Source organism: Ovis canadensis, chromosome 1 (assembly GCF_042477335.2).
Source record: "Ovis canadensis isolate MfBH-ARS-UI-01 breed Bighorn chromosome 1, ARS-UI_OviCan_v2, whole genome shotgun sequence".
Lineage (NCBI taxonomy): Eukaryota > Metazoa > Chordata > Mammalia > Artiodactyla > Bovidae > Ovis > Ovis canadensis.
In genome coordinates this window covers 58,768,868-58,787,432 of record NC_091245.1, presented here as the reverse complement: position 1 = coordinate 58,787,432, position 18,565 = coordinate 58,768,868, and positions in this window count along the sequence as shown.

Genomic DNA, 18,565 nt, shown 5'->3' with positions numbered 1-18,565 from the left:
ATCAATATTCAGTGAAAGATGTAAATAATCATTTGATAAAATCTTCTCAAAATCCCAAATCTTCTGTTTCTTCCATGTTAATCTAAATAGTACTTCCTGTCTTTTTTGTACTCAGAAAACGAGTTCTACTTGTGTTGCTACCTGACTTGCTGTGTAGATTTAGGCAAGCCAATTAACCTCCCTGAAATAATAGTCCTTAATGTGAAAATCTGGATAAAAATATTTGACTCTACCTCACAGGTTTGTTATGAAGATCAAAAGAAGATTATATATACTATAAAATGCATATATAGTTTATGTTAGCAATATTTAACTGACATATAGCATTAGATCCAAATAAGTTTTCATTCTTAGTAATCTATCACTCCTCATCATTTATAGATACTGACTTCTGTTTTATTTATCTATTCTACAAACTTTTATTGAAAATTCTCATTCTGAGTGATTAATGGTATGGTAGAGGTGTTCATAAGGAAGGTTACAGATGAAATGTCTGGATAGTTGAGGGGTCTGGGTCTCACATTCTGTGCCAGTCGTTGTTGTTGAACTGCCTGGGAATTAATCACGGAATGTAAAAAGTGACTGTGCAATGTCCATACTAGGTGCCTGGGGGCAAGAGGGATGAAATTCAGCCTCTTTTCTGTTATTCCTCAGGCCATATACCCTGGCAAAGGAGGGAGGTACTGTGTCTGCTAGGAACTAGGGGTTCCTTTGTTTATTCTTCCAAAGCCAAAGTATGAGATAACCCTATATATCTTTCTTTGGGATCATCACTATTGCCTTCAAGTGAAATAGGATTCCTGGCCCTGTAAGAAATGCCAGATTCTTCACAACATATTTTAGAGAGTTTTTCTCTGGGTCCTAAACAGTTCTCAGACGATAATACAGGAAATTTGCCTGACTGTGTTTTTCTAACATCTCCACAGATTCCACACATCTAAGAACTGCACCAGAGTCAAACTCTGTCAACAGCTACAGCGCAGCACCCGTAGATGAGGTGACATAGCCTTCATTCTTTTATGGACACTGACTTTCAGCTCTCAGGCTCAAAAGATAACCCACATTTCAGAAACTTTTCTATCCTTATTTTTGCAGTCTCACTATAAAATATTCAGGTTGAAATTCTCTGCTATTTATGCAAACTTCAACATAATTAGAGATCTGAAGGTGTGATATTAATATGACTTGGAAAGTTTAAAATCTTGGATTGTACACAAAGGAAAGTTAAAATTCAGAATATGAATGTCCAATTAATCTACAAAGGAATCTTTAAATATTGCCATATATTCTGTCCTCAAAATTCCTCATTTCCTATTCATGCAAAGTCATTACATAATCCAAAAATATAGAATTATTAAACCATATAAATTCTAAAACTTGTGGCTTGTTCCTGGAAATAATTACATTGATTGAGGCACTGTGAATTTGAAGTAGAATGTTTTTGTGAGTTGCTGCAGAAGAAAACTCTCAGGCTTCATAAATCTAAATTGAGTGACTGAGAAAAAAGAAAAGGTCTATAAAGCTATGAATACCTATTCTAGTAAAGGATGCAAAAATTTCAATAAAGAAATAATTGGTAATCTTGAATTCAGTGACAGGAAATTATAAATCTGTCTCTTTTATGAAGTCCCTTGTGTGAAATATGGATGAGTTGAGGTTATAAAAAAGCATGTTTACCAGCAGGAGCCTAAATCAACAGCTTTGAACATGATAGTTCAGAAAGTAGCAGGGAGCCAGTGTTCCTAGATGGGAAACACTGACATTTATTTAATTTTTTTTTCAACTTTCTCACTGTATCCATTTCATCTCCTGTCCTGCCCCTTTCTACCTTTGTCCTTGTTTAAAATAAATGATCATAGCATTAAATCTGTCTACAAGAGTTAATTACTTCAGCTATGTGCAAAAGCATTTAGTTGTACCACCTTCTCTCTATGAGTTTGAAGACAGTTTAATATTAGTTTGTATAGTAGTTTCTGTATATTTTCAAACCACACACATCATGTCAGGTGCTCCAAGGAATAATAAAATATTAATTTGAGACAGAAAATATTAAGCGGCTTAAGAAGAAGCTGTTGTCTATCCCATGAGTGTCTTTTAAGACATGACTATCTATGCTTTGGGAGAAGGCAATGGCACCCCACTCCAGTACTCTTGCCTAGAAAACCCCATGGATGGAGGAGCCTGGTAGGCTGCAGTCCATGGGGTCACTAAGAGTCAGACACGACTGAGCGATTTCACTTTCACTTTTCACTTTCATGCATTGGAGAAGGAAATGGCAACCCACTCCAGTGTTCTTGCCTGGAGAATCCCAGGGATGGGAGAGCCCGGTGGGCTGCCATCTATGGGGTCACACAGAGTCGGACATGACTGACATGACTTAGCAGCAGCAGCATCTATGCTTTGAACACAACTATTCTTAGTGATTCAAACCACATGTAATGAGCCCTAAGTAACTGCCTACCTTCAACTATGTAGCACATAGTGAAACCACCAATCCCCTCTTTCTGAGCACAGCTCTGAAACAAAGTCTTCCTTTTTTGATTACCTGCATGCTCAGTCACTTTAGTCGTGTCCAACTTTTTGTGACTCTATGAACTGTAGGCCATCAGGCTCCTCTGTCCATGGAATTCTACAGGCAAGAATACTGGAGTGGATTGCTATGTCTTCCTCCAGGCAATCTTCCTGACCCTGCGTCTCCTGCTTTGTAGGTGGATTCTTTACCCACTTAGCCATGTGGGAAGCTCTCCTTTTTCTTATACACAGTACTTTATCTTTGAAAATACTATTCCAATATAGAAGACCTGCTATTGTCTAATAAACACTGCAGAAGGGAAACACCTTTAATGCTTAAAGAAATAGTATTTATACATACCACAAAAGACCAGGTATTTCGTGGTATGTATACATGTGGATTTGGTAATGCTTCTTCATACCTATTTCATTAAATAATTTACTTGTGAAAACAAAACAAAACAAATGGCAAATGACAATCTTTTTCTCATTCATTCATAGAATAAATATCTGTAGAGCTTATTTTGTGAGTCATGGTTGATGCAAAAAGATTCTTTTATCCAAATTTTAAAAAAATCATTAAAATAAAAATGGATTGAAATAAGTTATTGCTATAAGAAATGACTTAAATACCATTAGTTTGCAATATTGAGCAGTGACAAAGTAATTTCATTAAGTAAAAAAGGAAAAAAATTGACTACATGTTATCTCCTTTGAAATTAAAAGTTCCATTCATAAATGTTACACTAATTTGGTGATGGCATCTGCTTTTTAATTTCACTACCAATTTTCCTGCAAAGCAGGAACACTGTGAATGCTTAATTGATTCTTAAACAATAATTATTTGTAAGTGGTTTATGGAACTAGGATAAGATGGGAAGGCATATAGAGGCAAATGTGCCATTTGATAAGGGGCCATTGTGATAAGGACTGAAGGCAAGCTTTAGGACAAGTTTTGAGGCAGAAGAGAAAAGCTGGTGGAAAAATTGATTAGAAACATGAACAAATAACCACTTAGAAAAGTCTTAAAGCAACAAGATAAGAAGATGGTGAAGAAACATAATCTAAAGAGTAGGAGCTTAAAGGGATCCCCTTTTCTTATGAATAATTTTATAAAATACACATGGCCCACATGGATTATATGCACACATTATGTTGGGGACGTGGTGTCATGAGCATCTCTTTTCTGTTCATGTTCCCAGAACTCTTTGATTGAATCAATACTCATAGTCCTGATTCATTAAAAAAAAAAAAAATCTGTCTCCGATATAATGAAAGCTGGTAGAACCAAGGATTTTAAGACTTTCCTATTTAATATTCAAAATCTGGATGGCCAAAGATAGGTATCTTACTTTCACATGCTTATATTTAACACTCAGGATTGGTATAGTTTTCAGACCAGAATTGCTATTAGAAAGATCCACCATTTGACTTCACAAAGCATGTTTGTAATACTGTAATAGCCTGAAAAAAAAACAACTATTCAAGTATGTGTGATTTCTAATCACCATCTCTTTCATATTGTTTAGTCCAATCTTAAGTCTTTTTCTCTAGATTTCATGTTCTTGAACACTAGGGTCTTATTGCCTTAAATGGGTACTTATTCCTAAAATGTTATGGCAACTGCTATTTTAATTTCTCTTAGAGCTTCAATTTTAATAGTCCCGCTAAGAAGTAGACTGAGGAAGCAGGGCTTTGGTGCTAAATGATTGCATCTGGAATTTTGTCCTCCCACAGGTAGAAGTAACAGCAAATAGCAGAAGGAGGTGAAGTCCCATGGAGGGCTGTACTGCATCCTCAGTGTAAATCTCTGGTGAGGCATTTGTTAATTTATATCCACAAACCAACTAGTGCTTTGTTGACACCTCCAAGTTGCTACTTTTAGCCCCTCTTCTTTCTGTGTCATGCATTGTGCACAGTATGTCCTCTAATGCATTTAGTATCATGAATGTCGTAGCACTCAGAGCATTATTTATTTCTTGGAATAGTGCACCCCAGCAAGGCTTGAAGTTGAGCTAAAAACAGGATTTTTTTTTTTTTTAATTAACCCAGAGTTTCAGTGAATTCAACACCTGACAGTTTTTTCTAATCAGTAACAAAAAAGTTAATTGAAAGAAATGTACCATTCTGGTGTGTAATGTTGACACTGAGGGAGGCTGTGAGTGTTTGGGGGTAGGGGGTCTAAAGGAGCTCTCTGTCCTTTCTGCTCAATTTTGTTGTGAACCTAAAACTGTTCTGTGTGCATAGTCGCTCAGTCATGTCCGACTCTTTGCCAACCCATGGACTGCAGCCCACCAGGCTCCTGTGTCCCTGGGGATTCTCCAGGCAAGAATACTGGAGTGGGTTGCCCTGCCCTCCTCCAGGGGATCTTTCCAGCCCAGGGATCGAACCCAGGTTTCCCAATTGCAGACAGGTCCTTTACCATCTGAACCACCAGGGTAGCCCTAACCTCCATTTATAGAAATGGAGCATTACTTCTCCCCACTTTTTAAATAGAATAAAACTGCTCTAAAAATAGTTTATTTAAAAAGTGAGGAGGAGTAATACTCCATTTCTATAAATGGAGGGAACATATTTAATATTTTTTAAAGATATGGTTTCATGCTTCAGATTGATTTTATATTTGCTATTATTTACTGTTTAAGGTGCAGTTTATTAGCAAATTTAAAAGCCTTAAGGCAACATTTTCAATTGTTGTTTGCTGAATGCAGCTTTCTCTGGAGTTGTAATTGAAGAAGGAATTCATAGGGCCTGGACTCCATCTTAGGCCTGTTCATGCTGATCATGCTCGGCCACCCTTCCAGTGGACTCGGAACTCTGTGTTTAGTGCCTATGAAAACAACAACAGAAGGATAAGACCCCCTCCAGACAGGGGAACCTCGAAGATCGTATCTAGGTTACTCATCACCTAAGAGAAAAAATACGCTAATCACCCCTTCCTCCAGACAGGCCATAAAATTTTCTGTATCTATTGGAGTGTAACCTCAGGTTTATTGATTATTGGCTAATTGTTTGACTGTTTGAGCACATGAGCACATAGCACGTGAATGATGGGGTTATTGGGATTGTATTTCCCTTGGTTTATGGAAGTCTCAAGGAACTTGGAGTGGTGGGTTCAGACACGTACACATGGAGTATAAAAGATTTTCACAAATGCTGGTTGGGGTCCTTGGCTAAAAGGAGACTCTGCCTTGGGCCCGCCGGTGTAATAAACTGCACTCCACTATCTGCATTGTCCTTCTGAGTGAGTTTGTTTCCCGGAACATGTGGCTACAACATAATCACCATGCCAAACACTGTAAGGATGTTATACATAGTTCTTCAGCCTGAACAGCTGAATGAATGACTGTTTTAGGCAAGATTTTGAATGATAAAGATGGCATTGTAGAGGTGTAAGATTCTTGCTTTTGATGGGCTTCCTTGGTGGCTCAGCTGGTAACGACTCTGCCTGCAATGCGGGAGACACCAGTTCAATTCCTGGGATGAGAAGATCTGCTGGAGAAGGGATAGGCTACCCTTTCCAGTACTCTTGGGTTTCCTTGGTAGCTCAGCTGGTAAAGAATCTGTCTGCAATATGGGAGATCTGGGTTCGATTCCTGTGTTGGGAAGATTCCCTGGACAAGGGAATAGCTACCCACTCCAGTATTCTGGCCTGGAAAATTCCATGGACTGTATAGTCCATGAGGTGGCAAAGAGTCCGACATGACTGAGTGACTTCCATTTCACTTCGCTGTAATATGGAAAAGAAATGAATGGAAAGTGTATGATGAAAGACACTAGAATAACTGAGAGATCAACTTTGTTGAAAAATAAACTCAACATCAAAAGCAGTTATTTTTCTCTTACATGTACATAAATCTATCTTATGTTTTATTCACTACTTAGTGATGACCTAATCTCTCTCTCTCTCTTTTTTTTTTTTTTACCATACAGTGATCTAGCAGCCACCAAATCTAAATCAGAAATAGAATGCAGTGCTATAGCCTTAGAGTGTGTATAATGCTGAAAGTATATTTGATAAAATGTAAGTCAAGCAATCTAACTCACTCATTAGAAAAAAAGGAGCACAGGTATACTCGAGTTGCTCTCACCAAATAAAGCCTATGCTTTGAAAGGAGTAAAAATTTACACAGCCAGAATCTTTCTAATCTCTATCCCATATGTATTTTGCATGCAACACTCAGGGATGGGAAACCAGAAAAACAGAATTCACAATGTGACTTGGTGTTCAGAATGTTGAACAAAGAATTTGACACTGTTCATTCCTCCACAAACAGAATTTTCAGAATCCCAGACAGCCAAAGCCTGGCACTTTGTGTAGAGTGATATGCTGGGATCTGAGAGAAGAAATTCAACAGCACTGACAGTCTGTCTTGATGTAGTAGAGTCCTACATGCAAATGGATTCACTACCTGCCCCTCAAAGAGTTTAGTTTGTTTTCCCAAACTATAGACTTCTTTTAATCCATGTAAAATGTATAGAGCTTTGTTTTATGCATCAGGTTGGTTTTTGTAGAGTGATTCAATCACTTCAGAGACTCTGTCAACAAAGGCTGTTTGAGGAATTCCTAAGTGCTCCAAGGTGCTAACTTGCCTCTTATGTACCCTGGATTCACAGAGAAAATTAGATTCTCCCACACTAGGACAAAGGTACTAGCTCCACACAACTAAAAGCAGGGCAATTTTCTCTTGTCCCTGGCTCCTTTTCAAGTAGGTTAGCAATAAAAGTTGTGTACATGAAGAGAGAATTAAATGCCAGCTAATTCAGACCACATTGGAATATTCAGTACATTGTAGAGGCAGCCAGATTTCCTTCATAGTCACAATAGCAGTGAAATGTTAGAAATAATTCAAAATGTATATTAAAAATAGTCTTCTATAGATTTGAAGCTGACTGCCCATCACGAGGGAAGAGAGCAAAGCATGGGGATGTTGATGCACACACAAACTGAAATAGGCGACCCTCGTCAAAGACAGCACAGGCAACCACAAAGAAACAGGAAAAGGGATAAAGTGGGAATCAATATGTAACCATGCAAAAAGAAAAGTTTGGATTTAAGTCTAAGCTGCTAAACACTGGATGAGCAGGTCCATTGTTCTCTTGAAAAAGAAATTGCTACTTCAGCATTTAAAGTGAGAATATACTCAAGAAAGCCCCTTTAGGCTTTGGCTATTTTCACACCATCCCATTAAAACCTACGGTTGCATACTAATGAAAGTAAACATAGAGGAGGTGGAGGGGTAGTTGGGGGATTGAGAGAGTGACAGAGAGAGGAGAGAGAAAGAAAGAAGGATCAAACATCTTTTGCAAAAAGAGTTTAGCATTTAGTTTCTAAAAAGCAGAGTTCTCAGACCACTGAAGAATTCACTGTTTTGTTTTTCCTAATTTTTGTAAGAGTAAAATAGCCCTAGAAGAAATCTCCTAGTGACAGTTGAAAAAGGAACTGAGGCAGAAGTTTGGAGGAAAATAAAATGAAAAAACAACAACAAACGTAAAACAAAACCAAAATAAACCTGCTAACTTAGTCAATCAAGGTGAGTTTGTGTGAATTATTCCAGCTTCTCTTCAACAGTCAGTTTGTACCACTGCAGCTGCTTTTCTCAACTGCTTGTGGCATTAACTTTTAAAACTTTAATTTTCCAGTCAGATGCCAAGCATACCTGAGCTCTCTTATGATGGGCATGATTAGCCATGCTTGTTAGCCATAGTAACCATGAGGTCTTTACTGCAATGAGAAATTAAACTTTAAAAAGTCATTCTGATTTACAACTATACAAATTCTCACAACATGGTAATAAAGAGGCTACATGATGAAACTTGACAGGATGCTAAGCTTATTGCACAAGTGTGGACAGCTGAAGAGGCAAGAAATAATACAGTTGTCACTGGGCTGTTTCACCTCAACACAGAGCAAACAAAAAGAGCGTTGTTAATCAGTTCAACTCTTCGGCTGGATAATTCTAAACCAGTAATTGATAAATGGGAAAACCATACGGCCTTAACTCTGTGATTCATAAAACACATGAATATTCATCCCATCTCCTTTGGTCAAGAGGCATTCTACATGCTTCTGGGCAGGCTTTGTATACGGAATATAAATAGTTTCTTGCTCAGCAGTAAAATACTGCTTCCCCTTTAAGGCCTATTTTCTCCTATTAAAAGTGAAGTTTAGCAATACACAGAGGACAGTAAACACAGTAAATGAAGGTAAATGACAAATGGCTTCGTAGGAAGTGCTGTACTTTAGCTTTTTCATGCAGCTGCATTTGGAAAAATATTAAATCCTTAAAGGAAACTGAAGATACATTACCACAGAAAGCATGCTGGCAATATAGCATATTTATTGTGGAAAAACTTACTCAAGCTCTGTATTTATAAGAATCATTTATCTCCCCCCCAAAATCTTAGTATCTGAATTACTGATATGGTTGATATAAAAAGTCTAGCTTGTGGACAATATAAAAATAATTTTCAGAGTAATGATTTAAAAGAAGTTGTTTATTCTTAATAAAATCTGGTTAAAAGTACATAAAATAAAATGTATGTATTTGTATCAATGACTCTTATCTTTAAAAGTATATCTAAAATATAGTGAAATAAACCCATTGTATACACCAACAGAAATTTATGTGCTATGGAATGTAAGTTAAAATATTATAAATATAACTATACTTTGAGCACATTTGTATTTAGAAACCTTTTGTGAAGCCATTCATATAAAATGAAGAATATTTTCACAGTTTTATCTCTTGTAGAAATTGATTTTCATATGTGAGCTTTTTTCAAATCAGAGCACCTATTGCTATACCTCATTGATAATATAAAAATCATGGGTCATTCCAGATCCCAATGATAGAAGCAGAGGAAGAACCAAAACTAAAGGAAAATAGTGGTGTATTTGGTTATATAAAAATATCAATATATTCAACATAGGGATATTCAATATTATTTAGAAAAATAGTAAAGGTTAACCAAATGACCACTGCAAAAGAAGGATTGATAAAATTAAATAAGATATACTCATGGTGGAATTTCAGGCAGCAATTAAAGTCATAGCTTGAAGAATAAGTAATGTTCATTCAAGGTCTCATGTTATTATATATATTATATATATATAATATATATATATAATATATATATATAATATATATATATGGGTTAAAATCACTTATGCAGTGTGATCCTTATATACATGTATATGTGTAATTAATTATCTATCTATATATAATTAATTTACATATTTGGGGAGATTCTTCAATCTCTGGACTCTCCCTTGTAATTTTCCTCAAATATATTAATTCTGCCTGATCAGTCTGCTCAAGTACCTTTCTCTGGATTTCTGTTTAATGAGAGCTTAGTTTTAAGTTATTTTTATTATGCTAATTTTCTCTCTCCAACCAAACTATATGGAAAAATTTATATACATATATAGTGTGTGTGGAGGCATGTGTGTGTGGTTCCAACAACTGTAATACATTTAATGGCATGTCAACATATCCTATTTGTGATTGTCCTTGAATTTTCTATTATTTGGATTTGGATGAAATTTAAAAAGTAATTCTTCTGGCACAACCCATGGGGTGGAAGAACATGAATCACATCCTTTTTCTCTTCATTCTGCATCAAAAGAATAAAGAATTTTAAAGCAGCACAGTGGTCCAATTTTTGTTTCACTGATCACAATTTTACAAATTTCATTTAACATACAAGATGGAAATAACTTTTCCTAATAGATAGTTCAAGCTTTTGCTTAAAGTATAAACAATTTGGAGAAAGTAAGATGTCTTATTAATTCCTACTCTTCATACCAATAACCACTGTTAGTAGTAGTTTGGTGTGTAATTTCTTGTTGTTCTTTAGTCTCTACTGCTGCTGCTGCTGCTAAGTCGCTTCAGTCGTGTCTGACTCCGTGCGACCCCATAGATGCTAAGTTGGGTCTTTTGTGACCCAATGAACTGTAGCCTGCCAGGCTCCCCTGTTCATGGGCTCTCCCCGGCAAGGATACTGGAGTGGGTTGCCATCTCCTACTCCAGGAGATCCTCCTGACTCAAGGAACGAAACTGCAGATCCTGCATTGGCAGGTGGATTCTTTATCATTGAGCTACCTAGGAAGACCCAGGTGTAATTTCTAGAGTCTACTTAATGGTATGTATTAACTTAATTGTATATCCACCACCCAACATTATAATATGAAAAATTTCAAACATATAGAAAAGTTAAAAGTATTGTAAATTCCCAAATACCCACTATTTAGATTCTACAGTTAAGTTTTGCTGTCTTGTATCTTTTAAACTTTTCACACATAAGAAAAATCATATGTCTTATTTCTTAATCATTAAATGACTTTCATTTAACTAGCATGCCAAGTATGTAATGAAAAGGAATCCTACCACAAGAAGAAAATTGTCATTTATATTTTTTTTTCCGGGTTCTCTGAGGACTTCAGACTAGGAGTAAGAAACAGGCTTGAAATGAAATAGAATGTAAGCTTGACAGTGAAATGTGTGTCCTGGCTACCTAGAGAAACCCCAAACCAAAATCAAAGAAACAGAAAAACTTCGTGTATGTTAAGTTTAAAATAGGTGGTAGCAGATTACTTTCCTGAGTGTCTTTGCTTCCATTAGCGGTGCCAACAGCTCCTGCTATTTTACAGGTGCAGTCTGAGAGAATGGTTTCTACTGTGTTGCAAACCTTACATCCAATTCTCTCACCATCAGGCCCAGAAAGGAGTTCCAGTTTTCTATAATAGCTTACTTATGTATGCACTTGCTGCCACAAGCTTGTCTACAAATTGCAGAACAGATCTCCAAACAAACTCCAAGACAAACATTCTAGAATCCTGGAGTAAAGACATCATTCTTAATAAAGCCAATGATAGTTAAATATAGAGAGCACAGAAATGGCAAATTCTTCAAAAGTCTTTGTATTTTTAATATAGCTAGTGCTTTAAGTTTAAAATAGTCATCAAATCTGTTTTTTTTTTAAAAATCTACAAAATTTTTTAATACAATACCCAACACAAGTATATCTTCAGGTCAAAAATGAGATACACTTAAAGCCTGTAATCTAGTGACTGACTCATATAAACAGTCAATACTATCATAATAAATAGTCAATACACAATATTTTATAGTATTTGCTTCCTAGTGCTTTCTCCTTGTTTTCATAGAGAATTAAAGCAGCCATTTGCTGTAATTATACTGTATTTCTAAAAAATAAGTAACTATATGGGTCATATATACAAATATAAATATGTTTAAATATTTTATCAAAATATATAGACATGCTTTCCAATTAGACTATAAATATTACAAGAAATCTAAACTATGTTTGAGGTAGTAAATATATTAAGTGTCATAAATTAGTGTTGTGCTTTGGGGAGAGAGAAGAAGGAAGACTCAGAAGCATTTTATTTATCCCTTCATTCAGCAAGGAAAGTGATTCAAATTCTATTTACTACTGGCACTACATGTGGCAGGTTTATGAACACTGGAAGATACCACAGATGTGAGACTTTACTATGTTATCATGAGAATTATATTTTACCTCTAGAGTTATCAGAATCTAGTTAACTTAGGACTAGATCTTTAGAAGAAATTGTATATATATTAAAGATAAGAGATTATATATGTAAATTATATATATATTTCAGACACTTTCAAGATCATTATTTATTACTTTGGATAAAAATATAGTACATAAATTAGGGGATCATATATATATATATCTCCAGGCTTTTATCTATAGGCTTATTTATGACTACGCATTTTAGTCCTATTTCACATTTTCATTCAAATACAGGTTTTAGCAAAAACATTTTTTTCTTTAAATAATTTCCCCTTTAGCAATCACTTTGAATGATTATTTTAAATTAGTAGCAATAAAGTACTTAAGAGAAAACTTTAAATATCTTTTGGTTTTAATCCTTTAATTTTTGTTAAGTTTGAAATTTGGTTATTCTTTCTCATTTAAGTTTTTCAGGAGTGAACATGATCCCCTGGAGTCTGAGAAAATTATAAGGACTCTCCTAGCAATGCTTATGAACCAACTGAGACTATGCTTAACTTTTAGTGACAAGCATTTAAATAAGTTTGGAAAAAATATATAGGTACAGTATTAGCTGACAACAACCCTGGGCGAATCCAGACTCAACCTATTTTTGTCCATCAACACTTTGTTGACAGGTTTAATGGACACGTTTGCAAATTATTTTAACTGCTATTAGCAATACCAATCCTTAAGCCCCCTCAAACTTATCCCACAGACTGACTCCTAAAGGATTAACTGAATTCAGCAGACAAGAGCTGCCAAAGCATTAGCATCTCTTTACATTTCAGTTTTGGCTTTATGCTAAGACGTCAATGTTTACTTTAAAACTAAACCCAATCTCTGCAAAATATTTTTAGTCCATGTGCTGATAATGTTGTCTCACACTACAACACAGGTAACCATAAGAAATGGAAATCGGCAGTGATAAACTTGCTTAAAAATAATCTCAGAGGCGCTAGCAGTACGTGGAACACATGCTTTTTAAATCCATTATTGAAAACATATGATGCATCTGTGAGAGCTGGAGTTTTCCCCCCACCTCCCCAACACACACCCAGTGTTCTGAGTACTGGGGACAGTTACAACATTTTAAGAGGCTGATTCCTTTTTTTCTTCACACACACACAAAACCATGAAAGAACCTTTTACAGGAAGTAACAAATACTCCTAAATGACATTTCATTAAAAATGTGTTCCCTTGGAAAGCAGACAGAACTAAAAGCCATGCTTTTACTTGGCAGAAAAAGTGGTACAGCAGGCAATGTGTGAAGTTAAGGAGCATCAAAATCTACTTTGCCATGGATATGAGCAGCATTCTGACCTGGAAAATAAAAAGGCAAAGGAATTTTACATGTGCTTTGATAGCTTCTAAACTAAAATTCCAGTGGAATTTCCATTTCAAGCAAAGAACAAATAAGAAAATGCAGATAATTGTATAAACCATGTTAGTATAAAACTACCAGATACATCTTGGTTTCATTTTGTAAAAACCCTATATCATGACACATGACAATAAAAGACTGTTTGGTTATTTTCTTTGTTTCTAGAAAAAAATTATGCATCTATGTTAAACATGTAAATTTTCAGCTCTGGATAGGTCAAAGATATTATGTCAGTTTTTTCCTTGTATACCTTTTTCTTCTATTTTTCCTCCTTTCTATTATTTTCCATTTTTTCCCTATCTTTTCTTGTTGTTGTTGTTGTTTTTTTTCCAAATCAGAGTTAGCTAAAGGTCCAGAATATGTTAACTGTTTCTGTTATTTAATTGAAAAACAATAAGAAATTTTAAAAAGTTGTAAGCACAGTGGCTAAAATAACACTTTCGGTCATTCTTGCTTAAGACGTCTGCTTTTAGCTCTTTTTAACAAGTGAAAGTGAAAGTCACTCAGTCCTGTCCAACTCTGCAACTCCATGCACTATACAGTCCATGGAATTCTCCAGGCCAGAATACTGGAGTGACTAACCGTTCCCTTCTCCAGGGGATTTCCCAACCCAGGGACTGAACCCAGGTCTCCCGCTTTGCTGTTATTTCTTTACCAGCTGGGCCACAAGGAAGGACAAGTAATTAAGCTGAGTTGTTTCTTTCTCTTCTACATAGAAGCAGGCCTAAATCATCTTTCCTCTTGCCCCCTAATAGGTCCTGAAAAAGGAGACTAAAATTGTCTTGGAAAATCTGTTTGTGACAAGCTTTAACATACTCAGTAAAAGCAGTTGCAAAGCAGTTGAAACTCTACTAGGAATGGCATTGCCAAGTTGTTTTTCAAGGTTACTTTCTCTTCATTAAAAACTTTGTAAAATCATAATGAAAAAGAAACTGCTTCACATTAAGGAAAAAATAAGATCACTCGTCAGTTTTCCTGCTCCCCTCCTCGAACTTCTCTTGGTTTCAGGGTAATACTGGCTCCTGTTCTCTAAAATGTCTTTGCTTCACATTCTCTGTAAACAGAAGAGAGTCATAATTACCCCACATTTGATCCATATCAAAGCAACTGATCCATGTATCGATTTACATAAAGTAAAGGACATAAAACATTTTTGCTTTTCACCCTTACTTTACCACTTTCTAAGGAAAGTTTCATTTTCCATACTTCATTTGAATACAAAACCCTCCCGTTGAAATTTGTGATGTTAAACAAACCATACCAGTCATTCAACTTTTTAATTAAGGATTCAGTGTTCCATCCCTTTTCAGACATTAAAATTCAGGTGCAGTCATTAATCTTTCTAAACGAATTCACCTGTGGCTAATACTGATGTATTTTCTATGAGGCTTGTCATGGGCTGCATGCTGCATGCATAACCACTCCACAGTTAATTACACAGGGGATTATCGTTAGTGTCATAAAGATAAAGCCTTGCTAGCAGCATTATAGAGAAGTTTCTTTTTCTTTCTCCCTCCTCCCCCTTTTTCTGGAGCAATGCCCTATTTCATTTTGCTAACATTCACATAAGTATTTAAGAATACCTTGTGTTTACCTCAATGGCAGGCTGAAGATAGAAGACAAGGAAAAATTTGAAAGGTAGGCATGAAAGGACACCTATTTTAGGGTTTTGCTCTAACAAACTAATTTGCAAGATATGGCCCAAATCAAAAAATGCTGAGAATAATATAAATAAAATATTATTAGTTATATTATTATTGCCTTGATTAAATATATAAAATATTTTCCCCTGAATTTGTGAATTGAATGGTAGCTCATACACCTACATTCAGAAAGTTAAAAAAAAATTGCCAGTTTTAATCAAAATTCCACTGAGATATGTAATGAATAGAACCTATAATAAGATTCTTTTCAAAAAATATAAAGTCGCTTTACAGTCTGAATCAACAATAACAACAAAAATAATCAAAAGCAAAAATAAAAGAAAAACAAAAAGCAGGGCAGCAAGTTAGATGCATTTAAATTCCACAATTTAGATCAATTATTTATAACAATTCTATGTATGTATATTTTGATAGAAATAGAATATTTTCACAGTCATGCACTGAACTTTAAATATATACATTCTAGTTGTAATTGACTTATAATTCTCTTTGAACTTGTTATCAACAGTATAGTACTGAGTATAAGACATTCTTAGAAGTAGAGAAAAATGTGTAAGTATAGAATACAGGTGAAATTAAATGAAAATACAAGTTTCAGTTAAAGATAATTTGAGATTACTTCAATTAACAAAAAAATCTTAAAGAATCTGAAATGCTATCTAATACATTACAGTAAGGGAGAAAAAAGGGAAAAGAAACTTTTAAAAATCCAGTTGCCATCAAAAGAATAGAAAATGTACCTACCCCTTCCCCAATTTCTTTAATATAGATTAAGCATTTTGATTTCTAACTGTGTAAGAATAGAATCTTTATTATACTTTTTGATAATATCATTATTCGGAACTATGGAGAAATTGTTTCTGTCAGAAATTTAGGTGTTTCCAAAATGTAGGCAATTGCCTGATTATTTTTAAAATTTTTACCTACGGTTGTCATCAAGTAGATATAGCCACATCCTGTCTCTAGTTTAAGGTAATGAAACGAAATCTATTTTTAATCAACTAGGAGATGGTCAATTTGACTGTTTTGCTTCACCAAAATAGCAGCTGCTTCTGTTTTGAACAGACACAAACTGACTACTAAAGTTAAAAAGATTAATTAGTAATATTTCCCACAAAGTTTTCAATTTCTTCAGATTAAATATTTAAAGTTCAAACACAATATTCCTGTATTTTGAGTTGATATCTACCCACTTGAAAACTATGATTATACTTTGCTCTTCTCTTTCTTAGGCTCTATTGTTTCTGAAGACATGTTTCTATAAAAAATTTATCATGAGATTTATGCACATAATTTGATTTACATTGACTATAACAATAATGGAATAATGCTGTAGTAGACAGTGAACCTCTCAGTGGACAATCTTTTACTAGTATCGCTGTTTTTGTCATGGATGATCTGAAATGGAACAAAATATATTTGTGGGCTGGATAGTTTGCACATAAGAGTTTGGTCACTGAAGCACATCAGTGCAGTTTTCTGTCCTATGCCAATGTGATTGTGAACACCTAGGCCCTAGGATGTGACTGTGGCTCCTTGTTCTTTTGATTAGGTGCATGGTGGTAACTAATTCTCCTCTATGATTTCCTTATGTTTCCTAATGTCTTACATTCATATGTTCTGAAGAATATCTAATGTTTTCATTCTTAACACATAAAATGCCAGATGTTAAATTAATAATACAAGCACTATGAATATATGAAACATTTCTAAGTAAGAATAAAGTTATTTTCACCGACTCAACTTAAAAAAAATTTTTATAACTTAAAAATTATTAAAAATTTTTTAAGATTTCTATTTAAATTATACATTATATTTTCTTACTTTCAAAATTATTGCCTATATGGTAGGCATTTATATCTTTCAGATATTACTTTATATGTTACTTTTATTAATTTTTTATAAATAGTGTTTTTCTCAATGCAATATTCACAAATAAGATCTTGCTTTCCAGCCTCACAGTTTAATGTAAAAATTATTACTCTCTTGATGGACATTAAATTTTAATTAATCTGCAAAGGGAACTAGAGGGAGTATAAGAGGATATATATGTTTGGATAGTGTTTTTCAAATTTTTTAGTATTTACTGTTTTCTTACCCCTGTTAGATGTAGTTCTGATTATAACTATACCTTTAAACTATACCTTCTTCTTGCTTTAACTTAAGTGATTTAAAGTTATACCAACTTTATAATACTATGCTTTATTTTAAAAATTCTTTTGAAGTTTCAGTACTTCCTACCCCCACTCTGTCCATTTAAAATTGCTTTCTCTGTACACTTTTCCTATCCCTCAAAACTGTTAAGAATGTAACAGCATACAAAAAAAGCAAGTTGGAAGTATAGCTGCCAATTCTTTCTTTCTTGATGTACTGTTCTATACAAGATACTTTGCCGTTCAAGTAGTGTGGACACTATCCAGGAATGTGTATGTAGGTTTCTGAAATTCTTAGATAAAGCAGAATTAATAATTGGATCAATCAGGCTTAAAGATATATTGACTTTTGGGGTTATGTTAAAATGTTTGGAGCTTGAGATGGTGCTAAATTTTATATAAGTGCAATAGTAAATATATTTTGGCAATTTAAAAAACTATTTGTGGTTTCTGTTAGTTTAACAGGTAATTGTAAAAACCTAAATCTGTGGACATGATATTTTCTTGCCAAACATCTAGGTCAGTACATGTCATATTGGTCTATAATGCAAATCATCTTAAAGCTTTATAATTTTTTACGCATAAGATGGCCAACTTGATTCTACTATAATTTGTTTGGAAATAACACATATCTACTATAATGAGAAACATTTTGAAAAACATTAGGTTGTACTGTTTGCTCAATTTGAGTTCGCATTTGCTGTCTACAAATTTAACCTAAAAACTGATAACATTAAGTATATGTATATGCCAGAGTGTAGAAATGTGCTAAATGAATTCAGAACAGAGAAAAAACTAAATGAGATACAATCAGTGTAACTAATACTTGAGGACACTCCAGTAAATTTTTACTTCAATATTTTAAAAGTAAAATGCCAATTTAAATTTTCTTTTTTAGCAGAAATAATCTTATTTCTCTTGATTAAATTAATAATAGGTAATTTGAATAGCCCAGTGACAGAAGAGAAATTTTGTATATTCACGATTTTTCATGTAAACCTCACCCAATCACCTTAATGAAAGAAACAGAGAAGCTTTGCATTTAAAAAATCTGCTCCATTCATTGGGTTAGAATCAAGAATTACAATACCAAGTATAATATCCAGGAAGCTATTTTCAAGCAATATTTTAAGATGATTTTCAGGCCATGACCTTTCTTTCTTAACAGTTTCAGATACTATTAATATATAAATTTAAAGTTTGAATTGGCTGCCAATAATTAAATTCAAAAACATTTAATACAAATTCAAACTCATATAGTGAAAATAATATCCTAAAAGACAAAGACAAACTGGCATTTGTGAGT